Source organism: Panthera onca, chromosome A2 (assembly GCF_046562875.1).
Source record: "Panthera onca isolate mPanOnc1 chromosome A2, mPanOnc1 haplotype 2, whole genome shotgun sequence".
Lineage (NCBI taxonomy): Eukaryota > Metazoa > Chordata > Mammalia > Carnivora > Felidae > Panthera > Panthera onca.
Window position 1 is genome coordinate 74,369,380 of NC_138340.1, and position 15,240 is coordinate 74,384,619.

At 39.6% G+C, this 15,240-nt stretch overlaps 1 long non-coding RNA gene across 3 annotated transcripts in view; it reads left to right on the forward strand.

Moving 5' to 3' along the window:
• LOC132679052 (uncharacterized) overlaps positions 1 to 15,240 on the forward strand; it is a 58,826-nt gene that overhangs the window by 18,760 nt on the left and 24,826 nt on the right. For 2 of the 3 annotated variants that reach the window (XR_009609946.3, XR_013554041.2), the window contains exon 3: positions 8,770 to 9,075. This is a non-coding gene — a long non-coding RNA (uncharacterized LOC132679052). The remainder of the gene's footprint in view (positions 1 to 8,769; positions 9,076 to 15,240) is intronic. The other variant, XR_013554042.2, reaches the window with a different exon arrangement.

Here is a 15,240-nt window from a genome sequence, read left to right on the forward strand (position 1 = left end):
TTTTTTATCATGAAAATTGTTGTATTTTGTCAAATGCTTTCTCTGCATCTATTGAGATGATTAGATGATCTTTATTTTTCATTCTATTAATATAATGTGTCACATTTACTGATTTGCATATGATCATCCATCCTTGCATCCCAGAGATAAATCTCACTTGATCATGGTCTATAATCCTTTTAGTGTGCTGTTGAATTCAGTTTTGTTAATATTTTTTGAGAGTTTTTGCATATATATTCATCAAAGATATTGGTCAACAACTTTCTTTTCTCATAGCGTCCTTATCTGGCTTTGGTATTAGGATAATGCTGACTTTGTAAAATGATCTGGAAAGAGATACCCCCTCTCCAATTTTTTGGAACAGGATTTTTTTGAAAAGGATTGGTATTAATTCTTCTTTAACCGTTTGGTAGAATTCACCCGTGAAACCACTGGGTCGTGTACTTTTCTGTGTTGGGAGGTTTTTGATTACTGATTCAATGTCCTTACTCATTAATTGTTTAGATTTTTCATTTCTTCATGATTCAGTCTTTTAAAAAATGTTTATTTACTTATTTTTGAGAGAGAGATAGAGCGAGCTAGAGAGAAGCAGAGAGAGAGAGAGAGGGAGACAGAGAATCCCAAGCAGGTTCTACACTGTAGGCACAGGTCTCGAACCCATGAACAGTGAGATCATGACCTGAGCTGAAATCAAGAGTTGAATGCTTAACTGACTGAGCCACCCAGGCACCTCTCTTCATGATTCAGTTTTGATTAAGTGTGTATTTGTAGGAACTTACCCATTTATTAGATTTATTGGCATATAATTGTTCATAGTAGTCTTTTATGATCCTATGTATTTCTGTGGCATCAGTTGCACATCTCTTTCATTTCCAGTTTTATTTGTTTAAGTATTGTCTCTTTTTTTCTTAGTCTAGCTAAAGCTTTGTCAATTTTGTTTATCCTTTCCAAAAAAACCCCCATCTCTTAGTTTTGTTGATCTCTTCTATTTTTCTAATCTCTAAGCAGAGAGTTTATGCTCTGATTTTTGTTATTTCCTTCCTTCTGCTAACTGTGGGCTTAGGTTTTTCCTTTTCTAGCTCCTTGAGTGTAAAGTTGGGTTGCTTATTTGAGATCTTTCTTTTTTTAATATATGCATTTATTGCTATAGACTTCCTTCTAAGAACTGCTTTTGCAGCATCTCATAGGTTTTGGTATATTGTGTTTTCGTTTTCATTAGTTTAGAGGTATGTTTTAATTTCCTTTTTGATTTCTTCTTTGACCCACTGGTTGTTCAGGAGTATGTTGTTTAGTTTCCATTTGTGTGTAAATCTACTTGTTTCTCATAACCTCGATAGCCCTGTGGAGTACTGGCTAGAAATCAAGTAGAATGTCCCCAATACAAGTTTGCTTAATGTTTTTCTCTTAATTAGATTACAGTTAGGTGTTTTTGTTTTTGTTTTTGAAAGAGTACCACAGGGGTGAAATGCCTTTTTTATCACATCATATCAGGGCATAAATGATATCCATATGACATTATTGGTGATGTTAACATTTAGCATATGGTTAAGGTAGTGTTTTCCAGGTTTCTCCATGGTAAAAATATTATTTATTACCTGTATTCACCATTAACATGTAAGATCTATGAGAATAGAAATGCTATGTGGTTTATTTACTGCTGTATCCCCAGTGACTAGAGAAGTACATGGTCTTAGGGACTCAACGAATCTTTGTTGAATCAATAAATGGAAGCATGGATTAGATGACCCTTAGCTTCCCATTCTACTCAACTCCTTTTAAGAAATTGTTTTGACCATATTTGTGATTAGAGAGTCTTCTGTTTTGCTAACAGCAATTATATTAGGACATTTAGTCTATATACATGAAATGTAGTACACTGCATGCCACCAGTTACCCAAAATATTTGGGCATTAGTATATATTGGTTGACAGGTGGATTACTACAGGTGGCTTACTTGTATTTAATTTTGGCTTGAAAAGCCAGGGCAAGATTATCTAGGCCAACTTTGTCCAGGTTGGGATTTAGCACGTTGCATTTGAATGAGCTTAGGTTTTGGTAAGACCTAGATTTTTCAAATCTTATTTCTGCCACTTCTTAGCATTGTGTTTCTGGGCAAGTTATCTAGCTTCTTTGAATTTTCTCATCTCTGATATGGGAATAATTGTTCTTTTCTTATAGGTTGATATTAGGATTTAGTGAAGTCACATGGCAAGTGCCTACTTAGTGCCTGGCATTTTGCTCAATAAATACTGATTTGCCTACCTTTCCACAGTCTTCTGCAGCATATGGTTGAGTTAATTCTTCTGTCCTGTGACAGTCATGTTCTACAAAAGAACATCTTTTTTAAATTTTATTTATTTATTTAGTTCATTTTTGAGAGACAGAAAAAGACAGAGCATGAGCAGGGGAAGGGCAGAGAGAGAGGGAGACACAGAATCAGAAGCAGGCTCCAGGCTCCGAACTGTCAGCACAGAACCTGATGTGGGGCTTGAACCCACGAACCGTGAGATCATGACCTGAGCTGAAATTGGGATGCTTAACTGACTGAGCCACCTCGGTGCCCGCCCCCCCCCCCCCAAAACCAGTACAGACAATTTTATCTGGAAGATCAGTGCAGACAATTCCATTTCATTAAAAAGCTGATGATTTAATAATTTGCTTAGAAATGGGCTGTGGCTTCTATTATAAAATTTATCTGGCATAATGTACAAAGAACCACTATTTCCTCTGGCAAGAAAGCTGATGGAATATAAATACTTTACAAACATGCTCAGCACAGTTTACCTTCATGCAATACCTGCACCTTGAAGAAATACCGTATGCGGCCCTGCAGTGGATGTGGCTCAACATAAAATTTGTCACTTTCCAAGCACTTGAAATATTGCCCCATTTCTCACACCCCTGCACTGCACATGCTTATTTGGTAATGTCGGTCTGCCTCCTTATTTCAGTAGCTGAAGTGACATAGTCCTGTTTTATAATTTGCCAAGTGATTGAAGGTGGCAGGCAGGTCTGTATTATCCCAGTAACGTCACTGATTCCTAGTGCTTAAAGAAGAGAGGACAGTGAGCACTTAGCTTGAGGGTGATGTGTTCTGTGGGAACGTATATTCTTGGCAAGTTGTTTATGACTCTTTTTCTTCTGTACGGCCAGAAGAGCAGAAGAACATATTTCAAATTCTCATTGGCAAGGGCTCCCCGTTCTTTTATAAGGATTTGTAAAATTCCATCCCTTTGAATCTTGTTAGCAATCTTGGATATCCTCCAGGCTTTCTTTCATAAAGCTTTCAACACACAGAGCTGAGTGGGCTGGGCAGGGAACATGCATGTAAGAGTGTGTGCTTGTATGTGTGTGCGTGTATATTTATCTGAGCCTTCTTGATTGAAGTGTCAATATATGTTGCTTTCTGCTTTGAATTTACTACAGTAATAAAATGGAAGCATCTTCCTGCCTAGTGAAGTATAGCAGATAAGTCTCACCATTTATTTAGTGGAGTCAGCTTAATGTAGATCGGTGTTTAGGTCTTCCTTTTGGTTTGTTTCGTGTTTCTCTTCTTCAGGGCGTCTCATCAGCTGTTGAGTCTAGAGGGAAAGCATTTCCCTGTAGCTGTGATAGTTCTCCATATGGAGAGAGAAAGGGATCATGCTCAGCCTTCAGGGATGATAGGTGTCGTGGAATTTGCCACATTTCATTGTTTGAAAGTGTGTACATTTTTTTTTTTTGTCACTTCTTTTGGAAAGCATGAATCACCAAAGATTGGTGAGACAGTTTTCACTTCTTCCCAAATCATCAGACATTGGAGATGTCCATTATCTGATGGACATGTTTAACCACACAAATTGGTTTGTGGTCTGCAGGTTCAAAAAAGCACTTCATAATTGCTCTTAGAATTTGGCATGGCCTGAAGCTTTTGAGGTTTAGGAACAAATTACAGAAAAGCAATAGCCATCTTGCCAGGAGGAAAAGCCTCAGCGATTTCTTTTATTCTTTGTGGGTTGATTCAGATTCCAGTTTCTTTGGTCCTGTAAACTAGGATTCCGGGCAAAAATGAATTGGGTGGTAAGTACAAACAGGTTTGATTTCCCCATGAGTCCTGTAATGATTAATTTTATTGTCAACTTGATTGGGCTAAGGGATACCATGTAGCTGGTAAAACACTATTTTTGGATGTGTCTGTGAGGGTATCTCAGGAGAAATGAGATTTTTAAAAAAAATGTTTATTTATTTATTTTGGGAGAGAGAGTGAGCACAGGAGGGGCAGAGAGATTGGGGGAGAGAGAGAATCCCAAGCAGGCTCTGTGCTGTCAGTGCAGAGCCTGACATGGGGCTTGATCCCACAACCCTGGGATCATGGCCTGAGCTGAAATCAAGAGTCAGGTGCTCAACTGACTGAGCCACTCAGGCTCCCCAAGAAGAGATGAGATTTTGAATCAGTAGACTGATTAATGAGAATTCCCCTCATCACTGTGGATAAGCATCACCCAAACCACTGAGGGCCTAAATAAAATGAAAAGGCAGAGCAAAGGTAAATTTTCTTCCTGCTTGAGCTAAGATTTTCATCTTCTCCTTCCTTCAGATATTGGTACTCCTGAGCTTTTGAACTCAGACTGTGACTTATGCCATTGTTCCCCTGATACTCCCTTTGGGCTTGAACTGAATTACATTCCCCACTCTCCTAGTCATGTGACATCTTGGTCTGCATGGTCAAGGAAGCCAATTCCTACAATAAATCTTTTCTTTAAAATTTTTTTTAATGTTTATTTCTTTTTGAGAGATAGAGACAGAGCATGAGCAGGGGAGGGGCAGAGAGAGGGAGACACAGAATCAGAAGCAGGCTCCAGGCTCCAAGCTGTCAGCACAGAACCTGATGTGGGGCTCGAACCCACAAACCGTGAGATCATGACCCGTGCTGAAGTGGGTGCTTAACCGACTGAGCTACCCAGGCGCCCCCGATAAATCTCTTCTTACATCTCTTTCTCTATATATGTTTCTTATTGGTTCTGTTTCTCTGGAGAACCCTGACTAATACAAGCCCCATGTATAGAAAGGAACAGACCTTTTACTTCACATTTTCCACATGTTCACTTAGTAATTATTCTCTTGAAGCTGGTAGGTTTCATATAGCACTTTTGAGATTGATTGACTCATTCATGAAATCATTGTCTGAATACTAAGAGCCAAACACCAAGCCAAGCTGTGAATACAAAGATAATTCAACCATGGATCACAACATATCTCTCTGACTTGACTTCAAGCTTCTTGTCAGCAAAGGGTTTATAGTTTAGTAGGGAAAATAAATGATGAACATCAGAAAACCCTAATATAAGACAGAAAATGACATGTCATTAAAGCATACAGATAAAGAGAGATAGATATTAATTGTTCCAAAAGTAAGGAAAGATAATGTTTGGTGGAGGGATGTGGTAAGACTTTAAGGAAGCATTTGAGCTGGACTTCAAATTTATTGGAAAAGAAGACAAACACTCTAGGTGGTCAAAGGCACAGACATGGAAAGGCACAGGACACAGAACACAGACATTTCTTGTGGTGGTGGGCAGGGGAGATGAGAGGAGAAATGGACAATTTCATAGTTTAGTGCTTGTTTTGGATTTAAGATTCATGGATTTCTTGGAGTACTTCTGGGGGTCCAGGGAACACAGTTAAGGATAGGTGGTCCTTGGAGTACAGGGGTTAGGGTAGGGAGTCTGGGACTGTGTGGTATTTCTCACACCACTTCTGACAACAAATATGAGTCATTTTTCCTCACCAATTCTCTAATACTCTGACACCAACTGGGTGTCCAATTCAATTCAATTTGGATACCATCTACCTGGAGTTAGTGTCAAACCTCACAAATTAAAGGGCCCAGTTCTACAAGACTGTCCCTACTTCAGATGCCAGCTGCAAGTGGGATACCCAGGTGACCCACACTTCTGCCTGGCCAACTACGTATTTGAAGATTCCTATGACCATTCCCCCCCACCAAGTTTGATAATTTATTAGATGACTCACAGAACTCAGAAAAATTCTCTACTTACTATTACATTTTATTATAAAGGGTACAACTTAAGAAGAGCCAAATGGAAGAGACACATATGGCAAAGTATGGGACAAGGCTTGTGGAACTTCTTGTGCTCTCTCCAAATGCCTCTCAGCATACTGGTGTGCCTACCAACCCAAAAAGCTCTCTGAACTCTGTCATTTAGGGTTTTAAAAAAAATTTTATTTTATTTTATTTTTTTAGTTTATATCCAAGTTAGTTAGCATATAGTGCAACAATGATTTCAGGAGTAGATTCCTTAATGCTTCTTACCCATTTAGCCCATCCCCCCTCCCGCAACCCCTCCAGTAACCCTCTGTTTGTTCTCCATATTGAAGAGTCTCTTCTGGTTTGTCCCCCTCCCTGTTTTTATATTATTTTTGCTTCCTTTCCCTTGTGTGTTCATCTGTTCTGTGTCTTAAAGTCCTTATATGAGTGAAATCATATGATATTTGTCTTTCTCTGACTGACTAATTTCGCTTACCGTAATACCCTCCAGTTCCATCCACATAGTTGCAAATGCAAGATTTCATTCTTTTTGATTGTCGAGTAATACTCCATTGTGTGTGTGTATATATATATATATATATATATATATATATATATATATATATACCACATCTTCTTTATCCAGTCATCCATCGATGGACACTTGGGCTCTTTCCATACTTTGGCTATTGTTGATAGTGCTACTATAAACATGGGGGTGCATGTGCCCCTTTGAAACAGCACACCTGTATCCCTTGGATAAATACCTAGTAGTGCAATTGCTGGGTTGTAGGGTAGTTCTATTTTTAATTTTTTGAGGAACCTCCATTCTGTTGTCCAGAGTGGCTGCACCAGTTTGCATTCCCACCAGCAGTGCCAAAGAGATCCTCTTTCTCTGCATCCTCACCAACATCTGTTGTTGCCTGAGTTGTTAATGTTAGCCATTCTGACAGGTGTGAGATGGTATCTCATGGTGGTTTTGATTTGTATTTCCCTGATGATGAGTGATGTGGAGCATTTTTTCATGTGTCAGTTGGCTATCTGGATGTCTTCTTTGGAGAAGTGTCTATTCATGTCTTTTGCCCATTTCTCCCCTGGATTATTTGTTTTTTGGGTGTTGAGTTTGGTAAGTTCTTTATAGATTTAGGATACTAACCCTGTATCTGATATATTGTTTGCAAATATCTTCTCCCATTCCGTCAGTTGCTTTTTAGTTTTGCTGATTGTTTCCTTCGCTGTGCAGAAGTTTGTTGTTTTGATGAGGTCCCAATAGTTCATTTTTGCTTTGGTTTCCCTTGCCTCTGGAGATGTGTTGAGTAAGAAGTTGCTGTGGCCGAGGTCAAAGAGGTTTTTTCCCCGTTTTCTCCTTGAGGATTTTGATGGCTTCCTGTCTTACATTTAGATCTTTCATCCATTTTGAGTTTATTTTTGTGTATGGTGTAAGAAAGTGGTCCAGGTTCATTCTTCTGTGTGTCGCTGTCCAGTTTTCCCAGCACCACTTGCTGAAGAGACTGTCTTTATTCCATTGGATATTCTTTGCTGCTTTGTCAAAGATTAGTTGGCCATACGTTTGTGGGTCCATTTCTGGGTTCTCTATTCTGTTCAATTGATCTGTTGTCTGTTTTTGTGCCATATTTTTTTTTTTAACATTTATTTTTGAGAGATAGAGCAAGACAGAGCACATGTGGGGGAGGGGCAGAGAGAGACAGGGACACAGAATCCAAAGCAGGCTCCAGGCTCTGAGCTGTCAGCACAGAGCCGGATGTGGGGCTCGAACCTGCGGGGCTCGAAACTACGGAGCCTGAACCCATGGGACCGCAAGATCATGACCTGAGCAGAGGTAGGACGCTTAACCGACTGAGCCACCCAGGTACCCCTGTCATTTAGGGGTTTTTATGGAACTTTCATTACATAGGCACAATTGATTAACTGATTGGCCATGGGTGATTGAATTTAATCTTCAGCCCTTTTCTCCTCCCTGCAGGTTGGGGGGGGGGGGGCGGGTGAAGTTGAAAGTTCTAACCCTTTCATCATGTGGTTGGTTTTTCTAGTGTCCAGCTTCCACCATGAGCCACCTCATGAGCATACAAGAGACAATAGGGGCACCTGGGTGGCTCAGTCCGTTAATAGCTGGCTTCAGCTCAGGTTATGATCTCATGGTTCATGAGTTCGAGTCCCGCATCAGGCTCTATGCTGACAGCTCAGAGCCTGGAGCCTGCTTCAGATTCTGTGTCTCCCTCTCTCTCTGCCCCTGCCCTCCTCACACTCTGTCCCTCCATCTCTCTCTCAAAAATAAATAAACATTTAAAAAATGTATTTCTTCAAAAGACAGTAAATTCCAAGGATTTTAGGAGCTCTGTGCCAGGAATCAGGGACAAAGACCAAATATTTATTTTTTTTATCATACTACAGAGGCAGAAAGCATTTATTTCACAGTCTTGCCGAGGAGGACAGTGCCTAGAGCCGGCCTGGGTGAGGGGGGTGAGGGCAGCATGGAGCTCAGGTCTGAGGTAACAACAGGTAACACAGCTTGGATCAAGCCTGAGTGTGCTGCGGCTATGCTGGGATAGGATGAGGGCTTGTGCCAAGGCTGGGTGAAGCAGGGCAGAGTTGATGAGACCTTGCTAAAGACTGTTTTACAATGTGTGGTACTGTTGGCTCTGTCTAGAGATTTCTGGCTCTAACTTAGGGCAATTTGTAGAGAAAATGACTTTATGTTTCTGTTTTTTTCTTTTTAACAGATAATTCCTGTTATTGGAGTCATGCTCTCATGGAGAAAGGAAACTGGTTCCAATTTAGTGTCAGTTCCAGGATAATCATCCAGGGTAATCACTTTCTCTGCCTGGCTGAGGATGATCCATCTTGTGAAAGATCAAAGAGTAAATATCTATGTAGAAAGATCTGAAGAACATGTTGACAAGCTGGCTTGAATCATTTAAATTATTCGCACTTCTCTGTGGCTGGCAGAAGAACTTCTGCAGGCAAGAACATAGCCGAATGGCCCTAACAGTGAAATAGAGTGACTCAGGATTCCACAAAAGCTGAAGGTTGACTTTTTTCCTTTCCTGTTACAGATAGCTAAGGGTCAGTCCATGTGACATCCTTGAATGCTCCGAGGAGTCAATCTTAGAATCTGTCTTAGTCTGTTTGGGCTGCTAGAACAAAATACCACAGACCGGTGGCCTATAAACCACAGGAATTTATATCTCACAGTTCTGGAGATGGGAAGTTCCAGATTGGGGTGCCAGTCTGGTCATGCTCTGCAACTCTTCTGAGTTGCAGACTGGCAACTTCTCATTATGTTCTCATATGGCAGAAGGTGGGCAGGCAGCTCTTGGGGGCTTCTTTATTAAAGACACTAATTCCATTAGTGAGGGCTCAGCCCTCATGATCTAATCACCTCCTGAAGACCCCACCCCTACAACCATCACATGGGGTATTAGAATTTCAACATACAATTTTGGGGAGACATGTCTATTTAAACCATAGCAGAATATATTTTGCAAAGACACCCTAATGCCTTGAAAGATACAGAGCCTGGGGTCCCCTGGGTGTTTCAGTTGGTTGAGCATCTGACTCTTGATTTAGGCTCAGGTCATGATCACTGGGTTGTGGGATCGAGCCTGGTTTGGGGCTCTGTGCTGAGCATGGAGCCTACTTGGGATTCTCCCTCTGTCTCCCTGTGTCCCTCTCCCCGAGTCATGCTCTCTGTCTTTCTCTAAAATTAAAAAAGAAAAAGAAAAAAGAAAGATACAGAGCAGGACTAGGAGCATGCTTCTGGAGTAGCACAGCAAGAATGCTAAAATGGGAGAAAAAAGTTAACATTTCAAGAGCACTCACCATATGCTGGACCCCATGCTGGCTGTTTTACCTACATGATCTCTTAATTCTCCCAACAGCTCTGTGAGGTCAGCTTTACCCACTTCTATTTACAGATAAGGAAGCTGAGGTTCAGAGAAGTTAAATAACTTGTCTAAGTTCATTTGTCTTGTCTAAGGTCAATGTGATAGTCCATTTGACCACAAGCTATGCACTTTCCATACATAACAAAATAGTTGTGGGTACTAAAGTTCCAGAGACTGATTTTAGAGTTAGGAGTAATCTTGTAGTAAGTAGACAACTGTGTTAAACAGACTTAGACTTATTTTTAAGGATTACCCACTCCCATACCTCTACCAGGTGGTCTCCTGGTTTTGGCTTTACTTCCAGTCAAGGCAGAGCCCAAAGGGGCAGCAAATTGAGGACTGACTCCAAGGTTCACCTGCAAGAATGGAAAGATGAGAAAGGGAGAAAAGTCTGAAAAGATGAATGGAAAGAGAAGGACTAATCTCGTGAGAAATTTAGAATATTGTATCTGTGCAATAATTAGTTAATGTGGCTCAAGAATAGACTCATAGATGAATGGAAGGGAATGTATTTTTAAATTTTTAAAAATTTTTATTTTTTTAAAGTTTTTTTAATGTTTATTTATTTTTGAGAGAGAGAGAGAGACAGACAGACAGACAGAGCATGAGCTGGGGAGGGGCAGAGAGAGGGAGACACAGAATCCAAAGCAGGCTCCAGACTCTGAGCTGTCAGCACAGAGCCGGACACGGGGCTGGAACTCACAAACCGCAAGATCATGACCCGAGCCAAAGTTGGACACTTAACCGACTGAGCCACCCAGGCACCCCTAGAAGGGAATATATTTCTTTAAAAGCAAACTCCAAAAGTTAGTACACAATAAAGGAAGCATTTCAAGTCACTGAGAAAGATTTAGATAGCTACATATAAAAAATTAATGCAATCATGAATTTATGTCATGTCCAAATAAATCCCAGGTGCATTAGTGAGTGCATTGTGTTTAAAGAAGTGAAAATACTAGAAGAAAATTAAGATTAACATTTATCTGATTTCTGAGTGGGAAAGGGTATTCTAAGCATAAACTCCATAGGAGAAATCACAAAAGAAAAGATGGATAGATTTGACTGTATACAAATGTATGTAAAAAATATAAATAAAAATGTAAAATAATTGATAATTTGGGGAAACATTTGCAAGAAATATGACTAAGGGTGGATATATTTAATATATAATGTGTTCACTCAAATCAATAAGAAAAAATGTTAATGCCCTAAATTTAAAATGGGCCAAGTGTATGAAGAGATAGATTACTTGAAGAGAATTTACAAGTGACTAGTTAACATATATTTAAAAAGTTCATCGTCACTAGTAATCAAAGCAAAGGAAATGAAAAATTTTACTTAATCACTGAGAATTATCAGAAGTAAGGTTTAAACTTGGTGTGGGAAAATGTGGGCTCACATACTGCTGGTAGAGAGAAATTTGTCAACCCCCTTCACCGTAGCCCTATCTCTGACATTTGGGAGCCCAGCAAGAGAATATAAATGGAAGCTCATATGCTATTTATCTAAATACTTAAGTATGTAATTGTACTCAAAGGATATACATTTGAAAATCTCTCCATTACACATGTAAATTAAGCTAAATGTAAGAAATGGAAAATTAAAGTTATGTATTATATATGTTTTTAGAGAGTTATTTTCGTCTAAAATATTCAAAATTACTTTAAAATTTAAAGGCAAATGAGAGTTATAAATAATTACTATCAGAATTTTAGATAAGACTTATTTAAATAAATTTTAGTTTAATTTTAAGTGTTTAATTAAATATTAGCGGGGCGCCTGGGTGGCTCAGTCGGTTGAGCGGCCGACTTTGGCTCAGGTCATGATCTCGCGGTCCGTGAGTTCGAGCCCCGCGTCGGGCTCTGTGCTGACAGCTCGGAGCCTGGAGCCTGTTTCAGATTCTGTGTCTCCTTCTCTCTCTGACCCTCCCCCATTCATGCTCTGTCTCTCTCTGTCCCAAAAATAAATAAAACTTTAAAAAAAAAATATTAGCAAATGTTTTTATAAACATAAAGCTATTCAAAATTGTTCAGTATCAATGTCCAATGTCCGCTAACATAAAGAACTGTTATCACGCATCATGTATGTTATATCTTTACCTCCATAGAATCAAATGTAAGAGTAATATAAATTGATTAATATTGCAAAGTGCTCCTTCTCACTGCAAAGGGAACACCAGTTCTTGAGTATGTTAGGACTATACATCTAGCATGAAGGGAAATCAGAAAGTAGGCACACACACAGTACTACTAGCAAATGGTACTTTCTTTTCTAAGAAGCTGCTGCATTTATGTTGACAGGAAGGGCTTGTCAGGTTAATTTGTCTTCTCTTACCTATGTGCTTTCTACCTCTCCAGAGAAGTGTCCATCTCTGATGTGGCAGTGGCATAACTCATAAATCTTACGGGTATTCAGATGCAGTTACTTTTGTGTTTTAAGGACATCTGGCGAGAGAGGTGAAGTTGTGTGTCCCTGGGGCTGGAATAGTCTTATTCATGAAAGTGGGTGTTTAGGGTTATGGATAATGTTGTGTCCTGGGTCCTGATTGATTCTGGTACCCATATATTCTTTAATAAATGCACTGTGTGTGTGTGTGTGTGTGTGTGTGTGTGTGTGTGTGTGTTTGTGTTTGACATCGGTGGCCTTTTGATGTGTGGGCTTATGGTGGGATTTCTTGTTATTTGGGTCCAGAGGCAATTAGTACAATATACATCAAAAGCCTTGGAACTATGAAGACACTGCCATTACATCTTTGTTAGGCTAAGTTAGGGTTGGACAAAGGAATTATATAGGCTTTAACTCAGTGATTCCATTAAAAAAAAAAACTACCGTAAATAAATAATGAGCGAATACTAGAAAGCGTGGGCAAAGATTTGTATACCAAGTTGCTTATTATGACATTACTTAAAATGTTCAAGAAGAGGGGAATAGCTAAATACATTGTGATATCTATATAATGGAATACAATGCTAGGACTTTATAAACACGTGGGAAATACTTATGACTTAATGTTAAATGACAGTGTGAATTATATAAACGCCGATCTCAGTTAAGAGAACCATATGCGTAGAAGCAAAGACAGGAAGGAAAAGCATCAACATTTTGGTAGTGCTTATGTCTCTGAGTTGTGAGAATATGGTTAATTTATCTTCTTTTTTTTAAACTAGGCTCCATGCCCAGTGTGGGGCTTGAACTCACGACCCTGTGATCAAGAGTTGCACACTCTACTGACTGAGCCGGCCACTTGCCCCAATTAATTTAACCTTTTTTTTTTTAAATATACATTTTTTAACGTTTATTTATTTTTGAGACAGAGAGAGACAGAGCATGAACGGGGGAGGGGCAGAGAGAGAGGGAGACACAGAATCGGAAGCAGGCTCCAGGCTCCGAGCCATCAGCCCAGAGCCCGACGCGGGGCTCGAACTCACGGACTGCGAGATCATGACCTGAGTCGAAGTCGGACGCCTAACTAACTGAGCCACCCAGACGCCCCTAATTTATCTTTTTAAAAATATTTGTACTAATTTTCCTGGTTTACTATTATGGGCACATTATTTCAAAATGAAAGAAATAAAGCTACTTCAAAGAGAGAGCTTTAATGTTAGCATATAGCTTCACAAGTGCTGAATGTGAGCCTTAGACGCAATGCCTAATTCATAGTAGAACATGAAACCGAGTGTTAGTTCTTGCTAAAAAGGGGGATTTGGGATTATAATAAGGATTTTTTGTTAAGATTTTATTTTTAAACAATCTCTACACCCAATGTGGGTCTCTAACTTAACAATGCTGAGACCAAGAGTTGCGAGTTCTACTGACCGAGCCAGCAGGTGCCCTGATTACAAGGCTTTCTTATATATCTCTCTGATCAAATTAGTTTGCCACATTTTGGGTAAGCATTGGTTTTAATCAGGGCACACTACTTACACTGTTGTTTCTGTTAGGCTGTTTTCTGGAAATTCCTTTAGGTCTCCCAAAAAGAAAACAGTAAAAAAGATCTTTAGTCTGATAGGAGAATAATGGGGTAGGGATGCATGCAGATGGTAGAAAAGAGCTTTTTATGTTGGTTTGAAAATAATAAGGGTCCAAAATAGTTTTAAGTTTAGTGTCTGACTGAACCTCATAATTAGCTTTATTGACAGCCCTTTGCCTGTAACCACTGGATAAATACTATGTTACAATATGCAGAGTGAACCTGAGATCACAACACTCCTTTCTCCAACCCTCACTTAGCCTGACAACGTTGTAATGGCAATGTCTTCATTGTTTGTAGTTTGGTAGTATTTTGTTTCCTTCCAGGGCAAGACTGTGGAGAGGCAGCTTAACCTAGTAGTTGAGAACATAGGATTCAAGATATGTTATATGAAAAGAGGAAGTCTTAAGAGCAATATTTATATTCTGAACAATTTTTGAAAAAGAAACCGTTACCTCTTTTGTATATTGTATTAGGCAGTTTAGGTAAGGATATGCTGCAGTAACAAACATGCCACAAATCTCATTGGCTGTCAGTAGTAAAGTGAGTGGCTTACCCATCTTACATGCTGGCTGTGGGCTGACTATAGCTCTGTTTTACGTCTTCACTCTGGGATCCAGGTTGAAGGAGTATTCCCTTTCAGGGACATCACTATTCTCATGGCAAAGGAAAAAGAAGATGGTGGAAGCACATGATGGCTCTTACAGTTTGTGCTTGGAAGTGGAGCATACCTTTGGCCAAAAAAATACAACGAAGCCTGAGGTCTATGGGGTAGGAAGTATAATCTTTCCTGTGGTTTAGAGGGAGGGGCCACACATATTTTGAACAATAATTCATCCTACGTCAAATATGTATATAATTGTGTGTGTGTGTGTGTGTGTGTGTGTGTGTGTGTGTGTAAACAGTAAGAATTAGAGCATAAATCAATAAAATTGGAAGCAGGAAATCAATAGAGAAAATCACCAGACCTGTTATTAGTTAAGGCACACTATAGCTAGCTAGTAATAGAACTCCATAAAATACTTTTTGTACAGCTTCCTAAACATAAGCTTCATCAAAAATAATCTTTAGATAATTTAGACAAATGAAATGCTTGAGGAGGGTGTAGTTTTCAAATTGAACCAGTAAATTCATTTATAAAAGTACACAGGGAATCATGTGGAATGGTCTTGGATGAGCTAAGAGAAGTCAGGACTAATACACATTGTCAGGATGAGACAGTGAGACCCAGAGCCAGAAGTTCAGGCCCTAGACTGACAGCTCTTGTCCTTGGGCAGTCCCTTCACCTTTGTCCTGCTTCAGGTTTCTCAGTGAAAGTGTCTGCTCCACCTGATAGT